This window comes from Lactuca serriola, chromosome 3 (genome assembly GCF_051521515.1).
Source record: "Lactuca serriola cultivar US96UC23 chromosome 3, Lser_US96UC23_V15, whole genome shotgun sequence".
Taxonomy (NCBI): Eukaryota; Viridiplantae; Streptophyta; class Magnoliopsida; order Asterales; family Asteraceae; genus Lactuca; species Lactuca serriola.
The window spans coordinates 122199408-122223203 of NC_136410.1; positions in this window are offsets into that span (position 1 = coordinate 122199408).

Here is a 23796-nt window from a genome sequence, read left to right on the forward strand (position 1 = left end):
CTGTTAGGAACTCGTCCTTTAGCTAACTGTGTGTCGCCCACCTCAGCCCAGTATAGAGGAGATCTGCACTTACGGCCATCGAGGGCTTCAAATGGAGCAGCCTTTATGCTCGTGTGATAACTGTTATTGTAGGAAAATTTGACAAGGGGTAAATGAGTATCCCATGCCTTTCCAAAGTCAATCACACAGGCTCTCAACATATCTTCCAAAGTTTGTATCGTTCTCTCACTTTGCCTGTCGGTTTGCGGATGGTAGGTTGTACTCATGTCCAGCCTAGTTCCTAGGGAACTTTATAGCGACTGCCAGAACCTTGAAGTGAATCTACTATCTCTATCAGAGATAATGGATATAGGAACACCATGCATTCGTACGATCTCCCTAATGTAAGTTCTTGTTAGTTTCTCCATCCTGTCAGTCTCTTTGATTGGTAGAAAATGCACGGATTTGGTAAATCTGTCGACGATGACCCAAATGGTATCAAGTCCACCCATTTCCATTCTGGTATTTCCGGTTGCTGTAGTAATCCTGAGGGTTTCTGGTACTCGACCTTAACCTTTGCGCAAGTAAGACATTTACTCACGAAGGTAGCAATATCTGCTTTCATGTTAGGCCACCGGTATAGTTTCTTAAGATCCAGATACATCTTATTTGAACCTGGGTGGACGGAATATCTAGTGTTATGTGCTTCAGTCATGACCAAGTCTCTAAAACCACCGTGTTTCGGTGTCCAGATATGATCCATGAGATATAAGGCTCCGCAACCCTTAACTTCTAAGTTTTTATCCATCCTTCTTAGGGATTCACCCGCCACAATTTCAGGTTCAAGGCTTCTATTTGATCCTCCTTAACTTGTGTGGACAAGTGTGAAAGGATAGTCATAGTCAAAGATTTGACTCTATGACCGGAATATTCTTTCCGACTCAGGGCGTCAGCTAATACATTGGCCTTGCCGGGGTGATAACGAATTTCGCATTCGTAGTCATTGAGTAGCTCGACCCACTGTTGTTATCTCATATTGAGCTCCTTCTGTTCGAATATATGATGAAGGCTCTTGTGTTCTGTGAAGATAGTACTCTTCGTACCATACAGGTAGTGTCTCCAGATCTTCAGAGCAAATACCACTGCTCCTAACTTAATATCGTGTGTTGTATAGTTGACATCGTGTGTCTTAAGCTGACGGGAGGCATAGGCAGTGACCTTTCCTCTTTGCATAAGAACACAACCAAGCCCTTGGTTGGATGCATCACAATACACAACGAAATCTTCTATCCCTTATGGGGGAGAAGATCAGTACGGTGCACAAGGCTTGTTTCAATTTTTGGAATGCCTTCTCTTGTTTCTCCTCCCAGTCAAAGACCATGCCTTTCTAGGTCAATGTAGTAAGCGGTTTAGCGATGCTAGAAAAGTTCCGTATGAACCTGTGATAGTAGCTAGCGAGACCTAGAAATTGACTAATTTCTGTAGGTGTCTTCGATACTGACCAGTTCTTAATGGCCTTGATTTTGGAAGGGTCCAAGTGAATTCCCTTTTCGCTAACAACGTGGCCCAAGAATTCGACTCTTTGAATCTAAAACTCGCACTTAGAGAACTTCGCGTAGAGCTTATCTGATCGTAATGTTTCTAAGACTCTTCGTAGGTGTTGACTATGCTCCTCCTTACTTCAAGAGTAGATAAGTATGTCATCAATGAAGACAATGATGAACTGATCCAAGTAAGGACGACACACCCTATTCATTAGATCCATGAATACAACTGGTGCAATGTTTAATCTGAACGGCATCACTACAAACTTCTAGTGTCCATAACGAGTTTGGAAGGCTGTCTTGGGGACATCCTCCCCTAACACTCGTAACTAGTGGTACCCGGAACATAGATCTATCTTCGAGAAATAGTTCGCTCCTTGAAGTTGATCAAATAAGTCGTCAATGTGGGGTAGAGGATAACGATTCTTGACGGTAAGTTTGTTCAGCACCTCTGTAGTCGATGCACATACGAAACGATGCGTCTTTCTTCTTCACGAACAAGACCGGTGCTCCTCATGGTGAGAAGCTTGGCGTAATGAATCCCTTTCTGAGAAGTTCGTTAAGCTGACTGGAAAGTTCCTGCGTCTCTGCTGGTGCCAGACGATAAGGAGATTTGGCTACTGGGGTAGCCCCCTAAACTAAGTCGATTCGGAACTCGACTTGACGTTGTGGTGGTAATCCCGGTAGTTCTTCTGGAAAGATGTCAAGAAAGTCGCGTACTTCTTGAATGTTCTGAATGTCCTTCACTTCTTGGCTCGTATCGACGATGTGTGCAAGGAATGCATGATATTCCTTTCGTAAGCACTTTTGAGCTTGAATACACGAAATGATGCAAAGGTTCGTACTTGATTTGTCGCCGTAGATAACTAGATTTTCGTTGTTAGGGAGGTTAAGATGAACTACTTTTTTAAAGCACATGATGTCGGCGTGAAGAAGACTCAACCAATCCATGTCGATTATAACATCGACACTTTTAATTGAGGCCGGCATAAGGTTGATTTGGAATGAATGACCATCTAAAGTTAAAGTACAACCTATGTATATGCACTTAGTGCTTTCTGTTTTCCCGTTTTCCATTTCTACAGTGAATGATTCCTCTAGTGCACGTGGTTTTTGTTTAAGTAAGTGAGTGAATTTCTGATTCACGAAACTCCTCTCCGCTCCACTATCAAATAATATGCAAGCATATGAATTATCGAGGAGAAACGTGCCAGTAACCACCATAGGGTCAGCTACGGCTTCCTCGTGGCCTATCGCCAGAATTCTTCCCACTTTGCCAACATTTCCTGCCTTCGAGTAGTCTCTCTTGAAATGAACAACCACGCCACAACCGTAGCAAGCTTGGCCCACAACAATGTCGAGGAATTGGTTAATTGGCCTCGCCGGAGCCTTGTAGAATCGGGCAGTGTGCCCTTTCCTGTTGCAGTTAGCGCACTGCATTTCCCGGCAGACACCATTAAGATGGAAAGTGCATTTGTTGCACTTGGGCAAAGTCCCAATATACTGCTTCCTCGGGGCGGTATTAGCAGGTGCAATCGCATCATGAATAGCCACAACTTGATGCTTCTTTGCAGAGTTCTGCGCCGATTTTCCCTTCTTGTTATCCCAGAACTTTCGCTTGTTGTCAGCGGCTTTAGAGGGTTCTGAGATAGCCAGGGTTGTTGTCGTTGTTGGAGTAGGGACTCCGTGATCAATGAGTCGTTGTGCCAATTGCTTGGCATTGTCAAAAGTAGTGGGGTTTGAAGCTAAGACATTCCCCTGAAATGGAGGCACTAGCCCCCAAATGTACCTCTCGATCTTCTTCCCCTCAGTGGGAACCATATTGGGACATAGTGCCACCAGATCACTAAATCTGGCAGTATATGCCACTATGTTGGAGCCCTTCATGGTCAGAATCAAGAGTTCTTGTTCCAATTTCTGAACCTCTCCCCTCGGGCAGTATTCTTCAATCATTAGCCCTTTAAGAGCTTCCCAACCTATAGCATTAGCCACTATTAAAGTGAGTGACTTGACATGGCTATTCCACCGTGTCAGGGCTCTATCACCGAAGGTGCATGCAGAAAAATTGACTTTGCTTCATTCAGTATGGGAACAGATCTCAAAGATCGACTCCGTCTTCTCGAACCATTGCGACAGGGCAATGATTCCACCGATTCCATTGAAGACTCAGGGTTTATAGTTGGTGAAGTCTTTATAAGAGCACTCTCAGAACAGCCGCATCCACCGCAACATTAAGAGTCGTCGTATCGAATTGTGGAGGAGGTGGTGTTTGAGTTGAAATTATCAGAGGATTGTGCCTTGTTGACTTACGAGGAGGCATCTTTCAACTATAAGTTTAAAAGATGGGCACAATGATAAGAATCCAATAGTGAACTTGATGAATGAGTCCCACGAACTAAATCGCCATATTTCAACAACTAGATAGGAGTGTGAGTTCCATAGAGTTCTAGAATTAGAAGAATGCAAGTATTTGAACAAAGATTTCCACTGAAGATTAGTTGACTGCCAATATCATTGATATTAAGGGTGTAATAAGTTTGGAAAAATTAACCTAAGAGTAGGTCTTACATCATATCAGAAGTAGTAAAATTATGACATCATAGGAGTCTAGTTAATGTACTTGAAAGACAAGAATATTTTACAGGAAGAGTGCTTCATAGAGAACAGATAAGAAGGCTATTCCTTAAACCAAAAGAAAAGATGAGCCAGACATCTTCTACTGGCGATGGGTATTCCTCGGGTGAATCCTCAGATCTACCAGTTGCCGCACTACTTCTTGAAGATGTCGCTCATGAGATCTCTGACGCATTAGAAGCACTATGACTTCAGATTGGGATGTTGCTAGCTGCTGCTGCAGAGCCTCATTGGCTCTCCTAGTCCCTTCCATAGCCTCTTCAAGATAGCAAATGTGGACCTTGTTAACGCCTGAATTGGCGTCAATTTCCATGATTCGGTCGATGGTTGCTCGACCTTGCTCATCATTATGAGCAATCCTACGGACCATAATGGGCAAGACTCGGTCAGCTGAGCCTCCCTCGCTTAGATTGTAAAAGCTTTCGTCCCCATTTTAGGGTAAAGGTTGACCCTGTTCAACACTCAACTGGTTCAAGTTTGTCACCCACAAGAGTGTAGGGCCTTGAAATGCTGGTCGGGGATTGAGATTTAGGGCTTGAACCCCTTGAGGTAGGTTGTTGACTTCTGGTTCGGATTCAAAACCATCCGAAAAGCCTTCTGCGAGGTGGTCATCCAAAGGGATTGGATGATCCTCTTCTGGCTCTGCTTCAATCCATCCTGCATTACCTTGATTTGGGAAGTACGGGTCGCCAGGAGGATAGAATCCAGCCATGCTATCTACGCGAAAAAGGGGTATAAGAATCTTATATAAATAGACGTACTACTTAAGATAATTATAAGATGATCCTTACCAGTTACTTCAATACTTGAATAGTGTATACTAGTTATATGAATTCAAAATAGGATAGACCTTCGAATAAATGACCATAACTCCAAATCCACAACCAAACAAGGAACATGAAGTAAAGCAAAGATCACAAATTCTAAGCTTATGACACCTTAATCTCATATAACCTTAGCGTATCCACTTAGCAACTATTGACCTGCTAGTAAGGACCTTTTTTAGTTCTCAATTAAGTAATTAAAGTAATAGAAAATACTCCTATACTATTTTAGATTCATGTTTTGTTCTAATGTTTTCATTGTAGTAGTGTTGGTAAGTTTTTAGACTTGTTGCCACATCACAACCATTCCCGGGCATATGCTAATCACTTCTCGGACCAACATAGTTGATCAGGCTATATCATTCCCAGAACCGACCATACATCCCCAAGCCTACTTGTGACGTTGAACAATCGTAATACTTTTGTTCTGTCCTAATGACACTGATTTTAGTATGAATGCAAGTATGTATACTTAGTTAAATATTATATTATTTAAAAGTATAAACTCTTGGTCAGAGTATTTTAATCCCGATGTTTTTATAGTTTGTATATCTTTTATGGGTTGATATACTCAATTCACTATAAACAATGCTCTGATACCAATCTGTCACACCCCAAACCGGAACGACGGAAACATTCGGGGCAGAGGACGTCATGTACAGTATCATAACAATGCAAAGTAGTAAACAAGCAACAACATCATCCATTGCATTAATAGTATAATTTGATACGAGTGTGTTCTTTAAAAGCAATAAGACACCAAAAATGAATAATCAAAATAAAAGACGAGTCTTGAACATGCTCCGTCTTCTCAAAACCTGGTCATTGGTACCTGTCTACTGGTGACCTGAGATTACAAGTTACTTTTGAAAGCGTATATCAACATTTAAGCTGGTGAGTTCATAAGTATTTAGTGTCAAAGTTTGAATAAGTTCACTAAAAATGTTTGTAAATGTTCATTATAAATGTTTGTATATATTTGAAAAGTCCTAGAAAATCCTATATTTTCTACTAGTATAAAAAATAGTCTTCTACCAAGACCCGACTGTTTTGTATGTTTGTTTCTCTGTAAAAGTGGATGTTTTTCCCAAGTATGACTATCATTACCAAAATATAGTTATGTATTACCCTTTATGTGAGAAGATCACAATTTGAATAAAATGTGAAATTGTATGTGTACTTCAGTACTACATGAAGTAACTACTGTAGTAATAACTACCTTAAACCAAATGGCTTATATAAGGTAAAATGTGATGAGGTTGTTACCATACTAAACTGACTAAAACAAGACAATGAAAGACGTCAGAATAAATGACATTTGACACCCGTAGACTTGCAAGTCCCACTATAGCGAATAGCAAAGGTGTAGGATAATCAATCCAGTATAGATCTATAGGCAAACTCACGCTCTCCCTCCAGGAGATTTTGGTTAAAAAATGTGACACAACAAAATGGTTTCTGTGTTATGAAGTAGTATCTTACATTATGTTATCTTTGAACCTTGTTATAGTATACTTGTTATAGTAATAGTATCCTATGTATAGTATTCTCTATATAGTATCCTTTGTAGAGTATTCTCCGTCTAGTATTCTCTGTTATAGTATTCTCTGTTATAGTATTCTCTATTATAGTATTCTCCTAAACTATACCTATTATAGTTTACTAGTGATTTATGTAGTTGAATGAATGAACGAATGTATACCTTTGCTACCCAAACGTACTGAACTGATTGATAGTACTTTTATATCTACATATGTATACATAATATATATCTAATATTTAGACGACCTTCGGACAAATAACTGATAGGATACAAAACGTAACACAACAAAATGCTTGCTATGTAGGATAGTCAATCCAGTATAGATCTACACGCAAACTCACGCTCTCCCTCTAGGAGATTCTGGTTACAAAACGTAACACAACAAAATGCTTGTTGTGTCATGAAATAGTATCTCACATTATGTTATCTTTGAACCTTGTTATAGTATACTTGTTATAATAATAGTATTCTATGTATAGTATTCTCTATATAATATCCTTTGTATAGTATTCTCCATCTAGTATTCTCTGTTATAGTATTCTCTGTTAGAGTATTCTTTGTTATAGCATTCTCCTAAACTATACCTATTATACTTTACTTGTGATTTCTGTAGTTGAATGAATGAATGAATGTATACCTTTGCTATCCAAAGGTACTTAACTAATTGATAATACTTTTATATCTACATATGTATACATAATATATATCTAATATTTAGATGACCTTCAGTCAAATAATCGATACCCTAAGTCCATATCCAAACAAGGAAATGGATATATAGCGAGTCAGCAGTCATAAGTCCTTTAAACACTATTTATATAACTATACATATGTAGACATGCTTTTAACAATATATAAGTTTAAAAGAGGTTTTGTAATACATTTAAAGAGTTTTAGCAATCAATAATAATGACTTGATGTCGGTTTATAAAACAATTTAAAAGCAGTTTGTTTGATAAGACAGTTTGAAGTATATGAAATCCTTTGTTTGAAACACAATTATAAATCACATGTGATTGATTATCTAACCTATATGTTTTCTACTTGTATCCCCCCCATAAAAGTATTTAAAAATCATTTAAAAGATAAGTTAAGGGGTATGAACTCACCTGTAGTGGGTGATGCGAATGAAAGATCGATATAGGATGCTAAGTGTCAAGTGAAGACTTGAACACACACACAGATCCTATTTAGCATATAATGACACATATATGCATCTAATTAGTGTTTATAATATCTAATCATGAAATTGAACAACTTTAGGGACTAGGAAACACTTGTTATGAAGTGTTAAACCACATAAGGTTGCATATAAAGGAAGTAGGGCCTCACATATGAGTGTACGGCCCAAATGGTAATACCCCTATGAATTTACGGCCCAATGAGTTTATGGCCGTAAACTCTTGATATTTTGTACCATATTGTGTGTTAAGGTTTTATGGCCTTCCTTGAAGTGTTCTAGACTCAAGTCCAAGGCTTAGGAAGGAGTGGTGGCACAAGTGCACCACTAATTAGGGTTTACAGCCAAGGGAGATTGTCTTGGCCGTAAACACCTTTTGTTCTTGTGATCTTGTTGTTTTCAAGGTGTAAACTAAGTGTTTCAAGCATATAACAAGCGAAGGAGAGAGTACTTACGATATAGAAGCTTGAAAGGGTGTTTAGGGTCCAAAAACACTAGTGTGTGTTCTTGGTGAAATAAAGAACACTTGAAGATCTAACCAAAAGAAGAGATTTCATGGATGAAATCAAAGGGTTGTACTAGATAAAGCTTTGTATCAACAAATTAAATGGAAAGAATTCTTACATTTTCGAAGATCAAAGTGAAGAACTCGATGATACTTGATAGAGAAATCAGGTTTCTAGTCTTGAAAGGGAAGAGAAATGAGGAAAGTGATGAAAACTCATGTATATAACATGAGTTTACAGCCAAACATGAGTTTACGGCCCAAACATGAAGGTTTGGCCGTAAACTCCTCATAATGGCTTTAAAGCTTGATTAGGGCACAATGGACTCAAGCAGATACTTCCTAACATCCGATTCTTGAATGTACTAGGCTTAGCACACTCAAACAGACTCTAAACAATGCTATAAAATAGCAAAAACAAGTCTGACTTTGATTAAATTAAATGGTTGTACAATATTGAAATTTCGGGTTGTCACAATCCGCCACTTAGGCCGACTTTTGGAACACAGATATTTACGAATATATAAGAAAATAAGTAGGGTCATGCAAATATGAATAACAAAAAACCAATAAAAGTATGTCTCCTTTATGATGGTACATTAATATTCAAACCTCTAACTCGACATTATGTGGTTATTTATAAACTAGAAAACATCTACATAGATATGACCTTTGGACCATTTCTATAACATCCAAAAATTTAGATGTTTAGAAAGTTAGAAATGAGCATAATAGAGTATGAAAAATTACAGAAAGTTGTAAAATGACAAAATGGTCAAAAGGACAAAATAGTTATTGTGTATGATCAACAAATGAAATAAAAATGAGTATATGAAATTATATGGGTATTGAAAAAAGGTTATTTGACAAAGATATGAAATTATATGCGTATTTCATGATTATAGTATAAGTAGATCATGTACAAGAGCAAAATGGAAAAATATGAAATTGTAATTTCATATAAAATGATGGAATATGTCGAATTTAAGGCTAGTAAAACCAACCATAGAGGCAAGATAAGTAAAAGAATAAACAAGAAATTTGTATTAGGCATAAAATTGAAATGACTCCAAATCGAATCAACTCGAAACAAGTTATAATTAAGAACTTATTATCTTCTAAAGTTTGATAAATTTTAGATGAAAGTCAACGAAATAACTACATTTCCAAAGAGTCAAGTTTGGAGCTTAATAGATCCATATATGAAGTTAATGACAAGAAAATTTCTAAATTAAATTTGGATAATTCATGACTATGAAATCAGGAGAAAGATTCAGGTCATTTAGAATCTAAATGTAGTTGTGACCATTTGAACATAACAGATCAACTATGCAAAATACCTGACATTTGCAAATCCCTATATATGTTTGCATATGAATAAGTCGAAATCTATAAAGATTCAAATAAGTCAAAACACGAAAGTTGTAGAGATAGTGACAAGCTTTCGAAGTGTATAAAATTCACAAGAATCGAAGTTCATATTAGTTAAACAAGTTGTTGAAAATTGGCTATGGCAGGGCCTTAGGACCATTTCTGTAATAATTATATGTAATTATGTAGGGTATATTTACAAATTATATATTCTACTTATATAAGTTGTTACTTCATGGAAGTAACATATATATAAATATCTTAATGTGGCTTATTTCTCTTAGTTGCTACACAAGCCTTCTTAGTTGCTACACAAGACTGATAAGGGAGTTTTAAACTTTGCTACTCGCCCAAAACACAATCAACGTTTTCTTGTGTAATCTCTATATCAAGTCATAGCTACATAACAGGAATTCAATTTCTTCAAGGATTTTGATAATATGACATAATCTTTGTTTTCACATCTCATTCCAATCAAAATCGGATTCCTAATTAAGTTTATTATGTTTACTAGTTGTGACACCCATGTAGTGCATGAGTTTATTTAAAAAAATAAACAGATCTAATAATTTAGAAAATTTTAATTTAAAAGAAAAAAATAAAATATTAATTATTAAAATTGAAATGTGATTTATCTGTTAAATTTAAACTAATAAATTAAATAAATAAACAACTAATATAATTTGATTCAATTTAGAAATTTAGAAGTTAGAAGGAAAGTTGCATTAATAAATTTGATATACATTTATTATTACATTTAATTATTATATTAAATTTAATAAAATGGAAAAACCACAAAATGATATATATATATATATATATATATATATATATATATATATATATATATACATATATATATATATATATATATATATATAAATTTATTACCAAATGACATGTGTCATAATGCATAAGAGATGACAAGTAGCACAATTATTTTCATTTATTAGGAAAGATTATTATTATTATTATTATTATTATTATTATTATTATTATTATTTTTTTTTTTTTTTTTCTTGGTTCAATATAAACTAAGATACAATACAAAGTTGGTGTCAATTTAAATTGTAATTCGTATATACGAGGTGTTTTTATTTAAAGTACCAATGATTGTTTGATTATGTTGTTATTTTATTTTTAAAGATAAATATATTAAAAAACTAGTAACTTCTGTTATCTTTCATACATAAATTTATAAATAAAATCATTTTCTCAACAAGTACACGTGCCAATGAAAATGTACAAATAATGAACATATTATTAGAATGAATAATCAAGTATTGTGGATGCATATGTAGATTAATGAACATATTATTAGAACATACTATCCTTTGATCCACGGCATGGGAAAACTTTGTGATATTAGTGAAGCTCTGCTGCCTTATGATATAGATTTAAATGTTCTTTTTCATCAAGATAACACTGTGGGAAACTCTAAGTATGGTAGTTGGAATTAGTCCCTTCATCGTAATGGTTCATATTTTGTCTCCTCTCTAAGGAAACCTCTTGATTCCTGGTTTACTTAAATAAATGGTAAAATGCGATGTCTTTTTAGCTAACCACATTTATCATTTAGTTGATGATACTTTGTATTTTTCATTTTTGTGGGTTAGTTGTAGTTGTAGTTGTAGAGGTAAAGGTCTGCGAACCTTAAGCTAGGAATCTTGGCTCTAGCATTGTGTATTTTTTTTTCTAGCTTTTTTGCTAGTTTTTCTTTTATATAAGTTTTGCTGTTAAAAAAAACAACAAAAAAAAGATTGATATGCTTCGTGCATGTCTTGCGGTGTGAACCGAAACCATCACTTAGTCTATGTAGAAAAAGTCGTATATTAGAAATATTGTAGTTGTAATTGAGATAAAAAAAAATGTTTATCAATCAAACGATGAGACCTTTCTTCTTGTCAAAAAGAAGGTTTACGTGCTTTTTCAATATAAAGTAAACTTCGAGAAAATATTATCATAGCAAACACGTTTATGCATATTAGGAGATTTTTGATTGCTCGAGATCATGTTGGTGGCCTACTTTTTGAAATCATGACATCCTTATAATTTTGATAAGATCGGATTAGCAAAAACCAAACTAACAAATCGAAAAAACTGAAAAACCTACACCGAAACCAAACAAATAATCAATGATATTGTTTTATTTTATAAAAACTAATTATTTGTAGTGTGGTGAGATTTTGTGTTATATACCACACCAAAACCATTAACAAAAAATTATATATCAAAATGTGCACCCTATGATCTCTTAAATATTTGAAAATCTTTTATTACCTATTTAATATCTAGAGAATATACTATTTTTTTTTATGTCTTTGTTGAAATACAATTAATTAAAAAGAAGCCAAGAAGAATTTCATTTTTCAACTTAAGTCCCTAACATATACGAAGATTTAGTTTCAAGACTTATGATACTTATATTTTACCATGGAAATATGATTTTAAGTATTTTCTAATATATGTTTTAGCTACAGTTTTGATATTTACTAGCTTTTTAGTCACTAACTCATTGCAAATGCGTTTTATATTTAAGTTTGATTTATTATACGCTCAAAGAAATATGAATATAATCCATCGACTTTGCGTTTTTAAAACTACTCTAATGAAAAAGCTCATAATAGTTATTGCAGCTTATAAACCGAATTGAACTACAGCTAAAACGTCATACCTCGCTGTTAGGAAGTAAAACGGATAACTGGCAAAACCAAAAGCACACAAGACATGGTATTTACGTGGTTCGGTCAAGGTGACCTACGTCCACGGCATGAGAGAGTATTCTTTATTTCAGAGTTCTCAAACAGAGGTTACAAATACAATTCACCATAGATTCGTCCTACTCACTAAGGATGCAAGACACACGACACAAAATGACCAAGCAAGCATCCATATTTATAGTTGAGGGATCAAACTTAAAACCCTAATAGGCCAAGCCTATTGGCCCATAGGCCCATGACTGGTGTCAACCAATCATAATCTGCCACACATCATCTTATGGAACATTCTTCCATGTCATACAACACATGTGTATCAGCAAAGCACATGATGGACCACCTTGCTTATAGTGGAATAACATGATGCACATGTGGAGCATCATGATCACTAATGGCCCAACATTTATCATGGTGGCACAACATGGTGTATTTTACGAGCATCATCATCTTCTAAGCATACGCCGATCAATATGATACAACAAAGGAATCAAGATGGTGCATCATGTACCAAGATGGTCCATGATGGCTCAACATCTCCTACATGGTGCAACTTCCCTTATTGATGGAGCAACATCATATTCTTGGCTCAACATGGTTCCTAGTCTGTTTCTCAACCATCGTCTTCTACTCCTTGAACTGCCCAAATGCTTCATTTTGTCCTTTGTCTTCAGAAAGTACACCCAGATCTTTCTTACATCGATAAAAGTCACAAAGAATTAACATCCATCATGAGACTTCATAGGAGAGGGACCCCATAAACCTGAGTGAACACACTCTAGGATCTCCTTGGTTGAGTGTTGAACCGAACTGAACTTCACCCTGTGTTGTATCTCTTAAACACATGCTTCACCAGGTTTAGCATTTCCGGTTACATATCCACCAAACAACCCCTTCTCGTTCACATGACCCAACTTATTATGCCACAATTTCCTTTCATCATCATACTAATCCAAGGATTGGGATACAGTCACCGTTCCCCCAACCATACAACTATCCAGAATATAAATCCCATGAGGATCATCCTTCTCTTTATAACCACAAGAGCACCCTTGGAGATTCTAAACCAGTCACCCTCTCCAAAATACTTCAATCCACCCTTAGCTAAAGTGCCAAGAGAAATCAAATTCTTTCGAAGCTCTGGGACGAACCAGCAATGTAGTTTCCTGACTATACCATCGTGCATCTTGATCTGCACTGTGTCATTGCCCTCGATACTACTCACCCAATCATTACCTATCTTGATTATGTCATTCCAGTCTTTAAAGAAGTCGAACTAGTCACGATTGCATGTCATATGATAGGATGCTCCAGAGTCCAAGACCCAAGCATCAGCAGAACTAGATGTACATACTATCAATACTTCACCATCGTCCTCTTCATTTGAATTGCCTTGAACCATAACAACACTGTTGTTGCTTAGTCCATCACCATTATTCCCTTTCTTTAGCAATAGACAATCTCTTCTAAAGTTCTCCTTTTCCTTGCAGTTATAACATTTGATGTTGGCTTTAGATTTAGAAGTTGACTTCCCTTTGTTACCTCCACCTCAATCTGATGTTCTTCCTCTTCCTGCAAACAAACTAGAATTGGAAACTTCTTCTCCAACTGAAACTTTTTCTTTCAGTTCCTTGGACATTAAAGAATCCTTCACATCTTTCATAGTGATCGTTGTCCTACCATACAACATGGTATTAACGAAATTTTCAGAAGAATTCGGCAGTGAACATAAGAGGATAAGTGCTTGATCTTCATCTTCAATCTTTACATTTACACCTTGTAAGTCCAAGATGATCCTATTGATGTTGTCCAGATGATCCTTCACTTGGGTGCTTTCCGACATCCTAAGAGTATACAAATGTTGCTTATGGTATAGCCTTTTCGTCAGATAATTATTATGATACTTGTCACACAATTTCTCCTAAACCCCATCAGCACTCGTTTGATCCACGACCTTCCTCAGTACGTCGTCTTTCAAACTCAACAAAATAGCGTTATGCACTCTTTCAAGAATATCCACCTTCCTTTCAGTCGCCATGTCATTTGGCAGTTTTGCTTCTCCTTCTAATGCTGCTGCACATCCTTATTGAACCAGAAGAGCCTTTATCATCACCTTCCACAAAGTAAAATCATTTGAACCATTGAACTACTTCAAAGCGAACTTGTGAGATGCCATCTTCAATCAACAAAACACCAATCACAACTTGCATACCACTTCTTAGGAAGTAAAACGGATAATAGGAAAATACCAAAAGCACACAAGACACAGTATTTACATGTTTCGGTCAAGGCGACCTACGTCCATGGGTAGGAGGGGAGTATTCTTTATTTCAGAGTTCTCAAACAGAGGTTTCAAGTACAATTAACCAGGGATGCATCCAACTCACTGAGGATACAAGATACAAGACACAAAATGACCAAGCAAGCATCCCAATTTATAGTTGAGGGATCATACCTAAAACCCTTAGGCCCATGAATGGTGTCAACCAATCATAATCTGCCATGCAACATCTTCTGGAACATTCTTCCATGTCATACAACACACATGATATACCACCTTGACCCTAGTGGAGCAACATGATGCATAGATGGAGCATGATGATCACTATTGGCGCAACATCCATCATGGTGGTGTTGGATAAGGTGTCTAAGTCCATAACTATATTTGGTATGTACTTGACCCGAGAGTATCATGGTCCATTTGGGCTGCATGGCACTGGCACCGGAACAATCTGAAGGATGGACAATTAAGAAGAGGTTATTCATGATTTGTTAATATATTATAAGTTCTAATATATTAATATGAAATCATATTATTTAATTAGTATTGATCAAGAATTAATTTTGTGATCAAAAGAGACTAATTAAATATATAGGGATTGATTTTGTAAATCATTCATTCTTATAAAGTGAGCTTATGATCCATAGTTCTTTATGTTGGACTATATAAGAAGCCTCATGGCTACCAAAATCGGCACCTAAGTAAGACACAAGAGGGCTAGCCGATTTTATGTGTGCAAGACAATCTCCTCTCAACTTCCTCCATTGTTGGTGGTGTTATGTAAAGCATTTGAGGCATCACATTTGGGGTGCTAGGCTCTTAAAGGCTCAAGGTTTCAAAGCTACAACAAAGGTAAGTGATCTAACTAGATTTTGTAGTCTATATACTTCATAGTATGCTAGTTAGGATGATGCTTTGGAAGATTGAAAGTTTGCATGTATAATAGAGAAAACATAAATCCAAAGCATCTAGGGTTACATGTACACCATAGGAGTGTTAGAATGCTCAAAACCCATCAGTAATATCAGAGCCTAGGAGTTTTTTCCATTATACTTGATGCTACTTGCTTTCAAAGATTGAAAAAATCGATTTTCTGCTTTCTGGACAATGAACTCGCCGAGTCCACTGGGGAACTCGACAAGTGCACCCTATAAACTGACCAACTTGCCGAGCCAGTCATGCACTCGACGAGTTAGTGCTCAAGAATGCAGATTTTCGAGTTTTAAGGTTGGAATTGGACTAGGATCATTACTTTAAATTGTTTTTGAACTTATAAACCTGTTTTTGATGTGGTGATGATTATGCTTATCCAATTTCAAAGATAATTGTCAAAGTTTCATGTTTTGTAGTAGTTTACATGATTAGACTAATTACATGAATTTTTTTATATGAATTGTCTTGTTAATATGAGTTTAATCTAGATCATGGACATTACTTGACATGCTTGTTCGTTTAATTGATGATCTTAATGGCCATTGATGTGCTCCATAACTTGTACTCAAGTTATGGAAAATGAAAAGCCACTTCTTTAAAAGAAATTAAAACTCATAATTTATGGACTTGAAAAGTTTTGACAAGTTTCAAAACATTCCTTCAAGTTTTGGAATTTGTAACGTTACACTTTTGCATACTTTAATTCCAAACCTTAGAATTTTAAAGAATTAAAATTTAACCCTTATACTATAATAATATTGTAGGCTTAATATTATATATATATATATATATATATATATATATATATATATATATATAATACAATTCATTCTTACCGTTAGTAGGCCTCATTCACGAAGTCGGTGTATAAGGGGGTATAAGGTTATTGCCTATAAAATGGCAGTTTAATGGGTGTTCACTCTCACCCACCACATCCTTGACTGGTGGAGGGTCGTTAGCCGAATGTGTAGGATAAAACATTAATTTTCATTATAAGTATAATGATAATTATAAAGTAACTAAACCTTTTTATAAATTCCCAATATTAGTTACTTTAGGAAAATCTGAAATTGATGCTAATCCATGAAATTTCACTTTGCACCTTCCCAAGTCGTTAGTGGAGTGTGTATGGTTAACCGACACACTAACATGGACTAGTAAGGGTGGCAAAGGGTGGCTTGATGTTTATCATAGATCGATGGAGCGTGTGTGGTTAACCGGGACATAGATTAGGTGATATATGACATCAAGAGTACTAAGCAAATTTTCATGGTTATTCACACCTTGTTTTTGATCCTCGGTATCCCAGTCACAAACTAGAAGAGCATAATCGAGATTTAAACATGCCATTGAATCGTTCAATGAATCTCAAAGGATCTAGGAATTTCAAATCCAATTAAAACTTAATAATCAATTTCGTTTTTCATGGTGGAAATTGGTAAATCTTCATTTACCTACCTTCAAATATTTTGCAAGTTGGATTACGACATCCCTCTTCCAAATTGTAAAATATTATGTTGGGTCATAGCCTTAATATTTCATTTGGGTGTTATATTAAGGACTCTTATCTATTCTAAACTTTGTTCTCTTCTTTTTTAGATGTCTTCCAACACCGCTTCTGGCTCAAACCTTACTGGCTCCTTCTCTCTCATGAACCTTTGTGGGAGAGTCATATTTGATGGGACTAATTTCAATGATTGGATTAGGAGCATCAGGATGGTCACTTGCTATGAGGACAAGGAATATATCCTCGCCAAGGAGCTAAAGAAAATTGATGAGTCTTCTGCTACTCGTTAGGAGATTGCTGAGTTTAGGGTACAGGAGAAGGATGCCACCAAGGTAGCTTGTATCATGCATGTCACTATGTCATCTGAGCTCCAAAAGTCCTATGAGAACTTCTACCCTTTTGAGATGCACTAGGACCTGATGGAAAGATACCATCAAAGTGCTCTTCAAGAGAGGTATGAAATCATCTGCTCCATGATTACAACAAAAATGAAGGACGGTGAACACATCATGGCCTGCTTGCAGAAAATGAAAAGGTTTATGGATCGTCTGCTCAAGTTGAATGTGAACTTTGATGAGGAGCTGGCTACATATATCATTCTACACTCCTTACCTCCATGTTATGATCAGTTCCGCATGACTTATCATATGAACAAGGAGGAGGTCACTCTGAGCAAGCTTCAGGGCCTTTTGAGGACTGCTAAAAGTGGTCTCAAAGGTAAAAATGTTGTATCTACTCCTACTGCTACTGCCCCTATTCTGGTAATTGGACAAGGCAAGGAAAATAAGAGGAAGGCTCCTTCCAAGATCCGCAAGGGAAAGTCTCTTGATGGTTCCTCTTCAAGTGGAACCAAAGGAGGTTCTGCTACTCCCTCGACCATTCCTATTGTCATGAAAAAGGGCACCGGAAGCAAAGCTTCCCCAAATACTTGTAGGATGTCAAGGATGGGAAGGTTAAACCCACCCATGCAGGTATTTATACTATTCTATCTAAAAACTCATCACACACTAACTCTTGGGTGCTTGACACAGGTTGTGGATTTCATATTTGTTCTAATGTGCAGGTCCTAAAAAGAAGTAAGGATGTGGAGCATGGAAGATAAACTTGATCAAGGGGAATAGGAAAGTATCACCTATCACCAAGATTGGAGTTTACTCTTTATTTCTTGGTAGTGGGTTAGAAATAGATTTACATAATTGTTGCTACTCGTCTGATATGGTGAGAAATATTATTTCCTTTCATGGTTTGTACAAGCAAGGTTTAACTTTTTCATTTGATAATGAAATTGGTGCAAAAAATTCTTATTATAATGTAGTTTTTTATTTTAGAGCATTACCTTGTAATGGTATATATGAAACTGTGATGGTTGTAGACAACTTAGGAAATAATGTGTTGCATATCGATTCGTCCATTGATTTGGATAAAGCATCCTTGTGGCATTGTCGTCTTGGACATATTAACAAGAAGCCCATGGGCCAACTCCAAAAGGATGGATTCTTGGAGTCATTCGACTAAAGTTCGGATGACACTTGCAAATCTTGTTTGCTTGGAAAGATGTCAAAATCACCCTTCGTTGGTACTTGTGAGAGGGGTGAAGGTTTGTTGGATCTCATACATACCGATATGTGTAGGCCCTTTCAGAACTGCCACAAGGGATGCTAACCGCTTCTATGTGACTTTTACTGATGATTACAACAAATATGATTATATCTACTCAATCAAGCATAAGTCAGAAACCTTTGAAAGATTCAAAGAGTTTAAGCAAGAAATGGACAATCAACTGGGCAGGAAGATAAAAATGCTTCGTTCTGATCGAGGTGGTGAGTATCTTAGTATTGAGTTCCTAGACTATCTTAAGGAGTGTGGAATTATTTCACAATTGACGCAAACTAGGACACCACAACTTAATGGTGTGGCTTAGAGGCGCAACCGAACCTTGCTGGATATGGTTCGTTCCATGGTGATTCGAGCTTTGTTACCAATCTCATTCTGGGGGTATGCCTTAGAGATTGTCACCCATATCCTTAATCTAGTCCCAACTAAGAAGGTTGCCAAAACACCTCCCAAGATGTGGACATGGAAAGCTCCCTCGTTAGCACACATCAAGGTTTGGGGTTGCGAGGATTTCGTGAGGCGTGAGACTCATGATAAGCTTGAACCTTGCAGTGAGCGGTGTATTTTCATCGGCTACCCACAGAAGTCCTTTGGATATCTCTTCTATAGACTGAGTGACAATATTGTCTTCGTTACGAGAAGAGGAGTCTTTCAAGAGAGAGAGCTCATATGCTAAGGGGTTAGTGGGAGGCAAGTCGAACTTGAAGAACTTCAAGAGTTGAGTGGTGAAGGAACCTCAAACACTAGCGATCAATCTGAGGAGGAAACTCATGTTGAGCCAATTGATGAGTTCGTACCTCTAAGGCGTTCCAATAGAGTTAGTGTTCCACCTGTGTTAGATGGTTTCCATGTAACATATGAGGGTGACATATTTATCAGTGATAGCAGACTGGTAAATTTGGATGAACCTAGCAACTACAAGGAAGCCATGGCAGGCCCCTAGTCTGCTAAGTGGAAAGAGGCAATGGACATCGAGATTCAGTCCATGTATGACAATCAAGTTTGGAACCTGGTTGAGAATGTACCGGGTCACAAGATAGTCGGATACAAACGGATCTTCAAGAAGAAGACCGACATGGATAGGAAAGTACACACATATAAGGCACGACTGGTTTCGAATGGCTTTGCTCAAACTCCGAGAGTTGACTATAACGAGAACTTCTCACAAGTAGCGAAGATTAAATATATTAGGGTTATGCTAGCCATAGTTGCGTCTCATTGATTATGAAATATGTCAAATGGATGTCAAAACCGCTTTCCTTAATGGAAAGTTAGCTGAGGATCTTTACATGAATCAGCCAGAGGGTTTTGTCAATTTAAAATACCCTAAGAGAGTGTGTAAGCTTGAGAAATCCATTTATGGTTTGAAACAAGCATCTCACGGATGGAATCTTTGTTTCGATGAGAAAGTCAAAGAATTTGGATTTTCGAGAAGTAGGATAAGTCTTGTGTATATGTTAAGGCTAGTAGGAGTATAGTTAGCTCTCTGGTGTTGTATATGGAAGACATACTTCTCATAGGAAATGACATCCCGACCTTGCAGGAGGTAAAGGCCTGACTTAGGAAGCGTTTCGCTATGAAGGACCTTGGGGAAGCTGCCTATATTCTCGGAATAAGGATATTGAGAGATAGGAGTAAGAGACTAATTGGACTTAGTCAAAGTACTTACTTGGAAAAGGTGTTGATACGGTTCAACATACAGGATTCCAAGAAAGGTGACTTACCGATCCAGCACAATGCCAGACAGAGCAATGCTCAGTGTCCAAGTACAAAGGCTGAGATAGCTATGATGAGTCGAATACCATATGCATCCGCTATTGGCTCGATCATATATGCTATGACTTATACTAGCCCTGATGTGGCCTTTTCTTTGAGCATGGTCAACAGATATCAAGGAAATCCTGACAAAGCTCACTGGACTGCAGTGAAGAACATTCTTAAGTACCTACGGAGGACTAAGGACTGGGTCCTTACCCCTGGTGGGAGTGATGTCTTAAGAGTGATAGGGTATATTAACACCAACTTTCAGATCGACAAAGATAGTTTCTGCTCTCATTCGGGCTGGGCATTTACGTGAATGGAGGAGCAATTACTTGGGAAAAGTTCCAAGCAGGAGATTGTAGCTTATTCAACGTGCGAGTCAGAGTACATAGCAGCAAGCGAGGCGGCGAAGGAGGCAATATGGCTGAAGAACTTCATCGGAGACCTTGTAGTTGTACCAGTTGTAAAGGATCCTATAGAGATTTTCTGTGATAGCAAAAGTACGGTTGCCTTAGCCAAGGAACCAAGGGATCATGGCAGATCCAGACACATTGATAGAAAATATCACTCCATAATACACTGAATAGAAGGACTCTTCGTGGCAAAGAGGGTATCATCAGATGAGACCCTAGCAGATCCCCTCACGAAGGAACTAAGTAGGGTTAAGCATTTACAACATGCGAGGTTCATTGGGCTAAAGGATGATATTATTTTTAATGATTAGATAGCTATTTTGAAACTTGTAATAGATAAACTGTAATTGACATTTGATGCTTAAATAAAAGGTGCTATTTATTTACTAGTACGGTACTGTCTCATGTTAATTGTTTACTATTGTTTCATTCTGCATGTTTTGACTTCCAGAATAATTGGATTATTCAAACCATCCACAATCGATCATACTTCGGAAGTAGGTATTGAAGCAAGATTGTCATGAATTTGGCTTGTAGATTGTCAGAAATGGTTAGGTATTGCTACAACATTCATGAGTGCTCATAAGGTCTGAGTATTGGATTCAACCCCCGCTCACTTGTATCACTTCACAGAATTTATCTCAAGTGATCGTGAGACGATAATATCATATAATCTTCAAACTGCTAGATATGAGTTGTTGACTATGAGTTGGTTTTACATTGATAGCGCGAAAACGCAACAGTAACCTGATGCTATAAAACATACTATTATGTATGATTTGACAACTAGTCAGTACAAGCATATGAGTTGAATTTTATCTGTTCCTTTTAGTCCTTGGAGGATTAAAAGCGATATCTTGGGCCCCTCGATGATTTTGTTTTGACTTATGTGTCGGGCCCGGCCAGAACTAAATTAATGTGTTCGAGAATGTTCTATGTAAAAAAAATCGGAAATCGGGAAACAACTGCTGGACAATAAGATTGATTGTGTTCCATGTATTTTTCCGGCTGATATCTTGAGAACAGAGGATTCTATGATCACTTATCTAAAATGGTATGTCTAAGTTCGACAAAGGCATTTAAGAGCCACGATTTCTAGTCGGATCCTGAAGTTATACTTACAACTATAGTTATTAGACTTATCCAAGTGGGATACTGTTGGATAAGGTGTCTAAGTCCATAACTATATTTTGTATGTACTTGACCGGAGAGTATCATGGTCCATTTGGGTTGCATGGCACCGAAACAATCTAAAGGATGGACAATTAAGAGGAGGTTATTCATGATTTGTTAATATATTATAAGTTCTAATAAATTAATATGAACTCATATTATTTAATTAGTATTGATGAAGAATTAATTTGGAATTAATTTTGTGATCAAAAGAGACTAATTAAATATATGGGGATTGATTGTGTAAATCATTCATTCTTATAAAGTGGGCTTATGATCCATAGTTCTTTATGTTGGGCTAAACCCATGTGTTGACCCATTGATACTCGATGGAGGTTAAAACCCATGGAGCCTATCGAATGTGGAAAGTCATGCACATTAGGATTTGCATGGTGTAACCCTAGTTGTGTCACACTATATAAGAAGCCTCATGGCTACCAAAATCAGCACCTAAGTAAGACACAAGGGGGCTAGCTGATTTTGTGTGTGCAAGACAATCTCCTCTCAAGTTCCTCAATTGTTGGTGGTGTTGTTTGAAGCATTTGAGGTGATAGGATCTTAAAGGCTCAAGGTTTCAAAGCTACAACAACGGTAATTCATCTAACTATATTTTGTAGTGTATATACTCCATATTATGCTAGTTAGGATGATGCTTTTGAAAATTGAAAGTTTGCTTGTATAATAGAGAAAACAAAGATCCAAAGCATCTAGGGTTGCATGTACACCATAAGAGTGTTAGAATGCTCAAAACCCATCAGGTGGCACAACATGGTGTATTTCTTGAGCATTATCATCTTCTAATCATACGTGGATCAATATGGCACGACAAAGGAATCGAGATGGTGTATATGTTGGGTTTTGAGCATTCTAACACTCCTATGGTGTACATGCAACCCTATAAACCTTGGATCTATGTTTTCTCTATTATACATGCAAATAAGAACTTTCCAAGGCTTTAATCCTAACTAGCATATTATGATGTTCTTAATCTACAAAGTACTAGTTAGATGACATACCTTTTGATGTAGCTTGATGTCTTCAAGCTTTAAGAGCTTAGAACCAATAGTGTGGAAGCCTCAAGTGGAATCACAAATCACCAAGACACCTTGGAAGACTTTAGAGAATATGGATACTTGGTTCTCTCTAGTGAAATTGGCTAGCCCTTCTTAGTGTACCACACTAGTGCCCTTTCACCAACCAAGGACATCTTTATATAGTATGGAGACTAGGGTTAAACCCATGACCTTTCATTTCATATGATCCATGGGTTAAACACTCCATGGACTATCCATGAAAGCTTAGCCCAACCTAAATGAACTTGGCCCATTCCATATATATAAGAGTCCATATATAATTAGTTCATTTTGATCACTTAATTAATTATAAATTAATTCTTGATCAATACTAATTAAATAATATGATTCCATATTAATATATTAGAACTTATAATATATTAATATTAATCATAAACATACTATTCTCAAAAGATTATCCATATAAATTGTGTCGGTGAAGTGCAACTCAAATGGACCATGCCGGGTCGGGTCAAGTACATACCAAATATATTTATGGACTTAGACATTAATCCAACAGTCTCCCACTTGGATAAGTCTAAAACTATTATTGCGTATGACTTCAAACCTAACTGGCAATCGTAGCTCTTAAAGCCGCTGTCGAACTCTGATCTTGTCAACGACTTGTCCATTAGATAAGGGATCATATATTCCTCTATTCTAGATATCATATGGACTGAGACATGGATTATAATCATTCTCTCTGTCCATTGTTGTTTCCCGGTTTCCGATTTATGATGACTGACT